Here is a 6,000-nt window from a genome sequence, read left to right as displayed (position 1 = left end):
CCCAGAGGCCAGAAGCAGAGGTGTTCTACAGGCAGTGAGTACCCAGCAGCAGGCATTTAGCAAACAGGATTGGAGAAAAGCAACCCCGTTTAAATACAATTAAAAACAGAAGAGTGAGTAATTGCAAATCAAAGTTTAAACCATTCCTGCAAACAGTAGTACAAACCCTCCTTCCTACAAATAAAGCAGATTGGTGCGGGACAAGCTTAGTCCAGGACTGGCAGGAGTGGTGAGGGGAAGGAGCACCATCCCATGTGGACCAGGATAGACTTCAAAAGTTTTCACCAGTTCCTTGGACAGAGAGAATTTTGTGCAGCTCAGAGCATGTGTGGAGGTAGGAAGACCTAGGTTGACAAACTTCTCTACCACGTAGGTGACAATTGACCTTGATAGTCTCTCTCCTCATATTCTGACCTAGTCAATGTTGATATTAGTTGCTACCTTGCATGTCCATTATGGGGAACATGAGAGAATGCAATAAATCCCTTAACATACTTGGTCCAATGAATGGTGGAAACAGGTTAGAAACCATTACTAGAATCTCACTCTACATTACCTAGTTTATTAATTCTAATTATATTTATGTTAGCTATCTAGTCACTTGTATATATGTCATTTTTCTTATATTCATAAAATCTCTGTTTAAAGAAACTCTCCACTTAAGGTTATTGCCAGCAGTCTGTTCTATAAGTGCCATGTGGACAAACACCATACCTCAGTGGTTCACTCCTCTCCTCACTTTCTCCCCAGAAAAATACAGTTTTTAACATAATTTGATGGGTCTAGTGCTGTGACCTAGAGCTCAAAGTGGCAGGAACTCAGCTGTCTCTCCAGCCTGTCTGCTTCCTGCCTCAGCTCCCTCTTCCTGAACCCTCATTCACAGATTGGCAGGCTACTGGCTCCCAGGGAGGCTGCTCCTTCCCAGGTTGGCAGACTCTTCATCTCATCCCCAGCCCAGTGCCTGGTAACTTCAAGGCTGTCAATAAAAAATTTGAATGAGGGAAGGAAGGAAGGAAGGAAGGAAGGAAGGAAGGAAGGAAGGAAGGAAGGAAGGAAGGAAGGAAGAGATAGGTGGGTCAATGGATGCATGCAGGGATAAATGACTGCTTGATGAGTGGTTGGGTGGATGGATAACAGTGGATTGGTGGGTGACTGGATGGGTGTGTGGGTGAGCAGTTGTATGGGTGAATGAATACTTGGGTGGGTGGATGAGTGAATGAGGAGATAGATGATTGATAGATGTGTGGGTGGGTAGATGGATGTATGAATGGATGGATGGACGGATGGATGATAGATAAATAGACAGTTGAGTACTTGGATTGGTGGGTGCAAGAGTAGATGGGTAGTTGGGTGGTGAATGAATGGATGGATGGGTGGGTGGGTGGGTAGATCCTATAATCATGAGAAACATGGAACCTTGGTGCCTGGCTGCTCTGTGGAGAGGAACTGACCTAATACTTGAGTTCCAATCCCAGATCTGATGCTGACTTGAGTTAACCTTGGACCATTTTCTCAATGTCTTTAAACCTTGTCCTCTCAGACAAAGAGGATGCTGGTCCCTGCCCTGCCCACCTCACAAACTGCTGGGAAGGATACTGAAGGACACAAATCCATGAAGATGCTTTAGGAACTCTAGAGGGCTTCTCAGGTGCGCTCTGGGTGTTGGAAGGACCTTGCAGGTTATCATGCTTGCTCCCCTCAGGTTTGGATCACAGCTTGTGTGATCTTGGAGTCTGAGCTTGGAGCCCAGACAGACCTGAGTTCTAGTCCTGGTTCCACCACTTTCCAAGTGTACAACCTTGGGCTGGTGAGTGTCCTCTCTGTGTCCTCCTCTGTAATGTGGAGGTAACCATAGTGGCAACCATCCTTCAGGGCTGTGTGAGGATTCAGGGGGTAATTCAGGAAGATAGCACCAGGCAGGGGTGCAGCGATGGTTCTGAGGTCTGCCTTCTGGGGTCACAAAGAAGAGACCCAACATCTCTACCTGCAGTAGATTACCCTGGAGGCCATGAGGAGTTCTAGGATATCTAACCCTGGACGTTGCAAAACTCCGAAATGTGTCTGTGCAAATGAGCACCATTGGGAGAGCTCCAGGATTTGTGCAGAAAGAGGCTATGACCCAGAGAGGGCTGACCATACTCACATAATCCAAGACTCTTGTGTAGGAGACTGAGACCTGAGGCCCATCCAAGAGCATGCGGTGGGTCAGGGGACAGCTAATTATGAGCATTCATCCCAGTCGGAGACCCTCCCTGCCCAGGCGCAGGGACTGCCTTGGAACACCAGGCCTGAGATGGGATTACCACCACCTGAGAGCAACGTGCACCAGGCGGAGGCCGTAAGAGTTGGGGAGGGAGGCAGGAGACTGCAGGGGCCACCATTTGGATCAAGCATTAGGATTGTGGGGGAATCTCAACCTTCTTTTCAAATTTGTCTTTCAAGTTTGGCACAAGAAGGCTTTAACAATAAGTTAACGATGAAGGAGAAAGAGGTACTGGCTGGTGGCAAAACGTTTCAACCCATGCCTTCAAGGGACCTTGAGTTCTCTGGTTCAGGATCTCATGCTAACAAAAACCAACCAAACAAGAGGCCTAAACCAGGGGAAATCGAGTTTATCAAACATGGAATGTGCCGAAGAACCTGGAGCAGGTAATCCGGGAGGGGAATTGCTGAGCCTGGAAGAGATTTTTCTCCTGCTTCTGGGCCTGTCCTGGCAGAGAGGTCGGGGTGCCTCCAGGGCCCCAAACTCCAGGCCCAGGTGGAAGCAACAGGGTGTAAATGAGGCCCTAGGACACAGGTGTCAGCTCTGAGTGAGGGAAATCACCTTGTTTGTTTTCTGAGTTCCTCTTAAAATAGAGTATTTGTCTTGGTCTTTAAAAACAATCACTACTCACTGTAAACAATGTGAAAAGTACAGAAAAACAAACAGGAGAAAAATTCACCCCCAGACCCACTGCTAGTATTTTTGTGAATTGCCTATTTTCATTGTAAACCATAACTAGAACAAAATAAATAAATAAAATGCATCTGTCAAGTTTGAAAAGTAACAATAATATAGTGATAGTTGCCCAACGTTGTGAATGTACTAGGTGCCAGAATTGTTCATTTAAAAAAACATTTTTTTCTTATTGATTTTAGGGAGAGAGGAAGAGAGAGAGAGAGAGAGAAACATCAATTTCTTATTCCACTCATTCATGTATCCATTGATTGCTTCTTGTATGCACCCTGGCCAGGGATTGAACCCACAACCTTAGTATATCAGGACAATGCTCCAACTAACTGAGCTGTCTGGCCAGAGCCAAATTGCTCATTTTAAAATGGTGGATTCTATGTGATGTGAACTTCCCATCAATGAGCCTCCCAGATTCAGGACGTGGTCAAACCTCAGGAGCCCCAACAGTCAAGGTCCTCGCTTTTCTTTGTTTTAGCTCCTCTGTGTGTGCCCTCAAACCAACTCTTTCGTAGCCTCACCCGTGTGTGAACGTCACAAAGGCTGAGTTAGATGGTGTATGTTTTCTCTGCCTCCACACTCATCTCTGATATCCATTCATGACAGGGATCCACACCCCACTGTGCGCCTGCAGGAGGCCACACTGGGCAGGTCCGCCCCAGAGAGGGGTCCGCCGTCCCCCACCTGGATCTTGGAGTGGGGGGGTCTCTCCATGGCTCTGTATTTGCACAACAGATTGTTTCCCTTTGTTTTGTTTTCAGAAATAGAGACAGCTTAATTTTTTTACTGATTATACAAAGAAATCAAAGATTCTTTAAAAAGAAAACAGAAAAAAGTATAAAGAAGTTTCCAGCCTGCAGATTTGTTCTGGGTGTATTTGGTATGTGTCCTTCCAGACATGACCTTGAATTTCACATAGACAATAGGTGATGATAGATAGATAGATAGATAGATAGATAGATAGATAGATAGATAGATAGATAGATAGAGTTTTTCTTTTGCACTGAGCAAAACACCCACGTAGGTCTGGGAAACCTGGATGGACATGAATGTGTGGTTCTAGCAACACTCAGACCTGTCCCAGGTCCTACTGGACAACACTGTTCCCCACGGGGCACAGACAACGCCCCAGCCTTCATCCCTGTGCATGGTCCCACCACTGGCTTCGGGCTGACTTTCCTCATACAGATCAGAGGTCATGCCTTTCTAAGACTTTGAATGCATTACACAAACTAACTTCCAGACCCTCCAAAAAGATAAGCATGTGCCACCCCCACACACACACATACACACACCCCTCAGAGCATTGGAGGACCCCCTGGCTCCTAAGGAAGGGATTACACAGGTGTGGACAGCGAGGAACCTGGGGACACTGCCCTCCCACCTGTTCCGCCCCAACCCCAGCTCTGCTCTGAGGCAGGGTCAGAGAGGGGCCCTGAGGCCTCTTCCCAGCTCCTTGGAGTTTCCCCCACCAGTGACCTGAACCAGGCCAGAGCCCCCCTCCTCAAGGAGGCCTCAGACCCTTGCGCACACCCTGCTGTTGTGTCTCCCTGGCGACACTGAGCCTCCAGTAGGAGGAGAAGGCTCAGGGCTGTGAGCTTGGCCTCTGGCTGCTCAGGGGATGCTGTGAAGGTGTGAGTTCTCAGAGGAAAGGCCAGCAGGCTGTGGGCTGGTCTGTGAGGTCTGCCCGAGTGGGCTGCAGGAGGGCACAAGAGAGCCTGATGGTGGTTCTCACAGTTAGGGCCGGGGGAGGGGGGGATCTGTTCCCTCTGCCCCAGATAACACATGTCCACTTGGTTTCTGAGACCAGGCCCAGCAACCCTGGCCCAGTCTCCAAGCCTGGGTGTCAGGCCCGTCAGGGTCCTGGCTGCCCAAACCAGCTGCCCCAGAAGACAGAGGGAAGCTGGAGGTTCACTGGGGAACCTAAAAGGGGCAATAAAGTGTGGGTGCTACCCACTTAGCTTATATAGGAGAAACCGGGGCCCACGGGGACAAGGACTTAGGACTCAGGACCATTGGTCTCCTCCACATGCTCTTGGCTGGGAGAGGGCCAGCTCTCAGCTGCACTCCAGCCCTGTGACCTGCACCCAAGACTCACAATTGGCCACTTTGAGCTGAGGAGCCCCCAGGGTCCACAGTCAAGGCCAAAGAGCTGGCTGCCCCTCCAGACCTCCAGACCCCAGCCCAGCTTGGCTCATGCAGGCCCAGCACCTTCCTTCCTCTGCACCTTCAGCCCTGAAGCACATTCAAGGCTGAACAGGAGCTTCCCACTCTCTCAGCTTCCCACCTCACACCCCAACCAAGGAGATCCAGGTTTAGGAGCAGCACCTGACTGAGACGGGGAGCCCCTGTGTGACCTCCCTGTAAGTGTGTCTCAGTCCCACCCTGAGCAGACAGAACATGAGGGGACACCATCACAAATAAGAACTATGTCCTATTTGTCATGAACACGATACACAGTGTCTGAGATGAGAAGCTTTCTCCTCCTGCCCTCACTCCTTCCAGACATAGGGGAGAACCGTGATCCCACTGCCCCTTCTCCAAATCACCCCCTCTGATTTGGTGGTGGTGTCAGGTCCCTCTGACCGATCAGCCCAGCCGGAGCTCTCCCCAAGCTCGAGGGGCTCAAGTCTACAGCTGGGGAGAGGAGCTCGGGCCCGTCAGGACCTGACCCAGAGCAGCCAAGTGGTCAGGACGCCAGCAAGGCTGTCACCACATACCTCGCAGGGGTGACACCCACACAGGGATGACACCCACACAAGGATGTCACTGCTATCACCTGACAGTCCTCTATGGGTCACACAGAAGTGTCCCAGTTGCATTCCTGGTCAACACATGCCAAATATCCCCGCATAGCGCCCCCTCACACATTAGCATTCAGTCACATGTTCACAGTCATACATTCACACACAACTTCCACACTCACACATTCACATTCACAAAGGTGCACACTTGGACTGGCAGTGCCCTCTAGTGGCGACTGTTGTCATATTTCTAAAAGGTCACAATCCTCTCAGTAGTGATTATCAGAAATCTCCGCTGCACATTCT

This window comes from Saccopteryx leptura, chromosome 2, assembly GCF_036850995.1.
Source record: "Saccopteryx leptura isolate mSacLep1 chromosome 2, mSacLep1_pri_phased_curated, whole genome shotgun sequence".
In the NCBI taxonomy this organism is placed as follows: Eukaryota; Metazoa; Chordata; class Mammalia; order Chiroptera; family Emballonuridae; genus Saccopteryx; species Saccopteryx leptura.
This window is presented reverse-complemented; position numbering follows the sequence as displayed.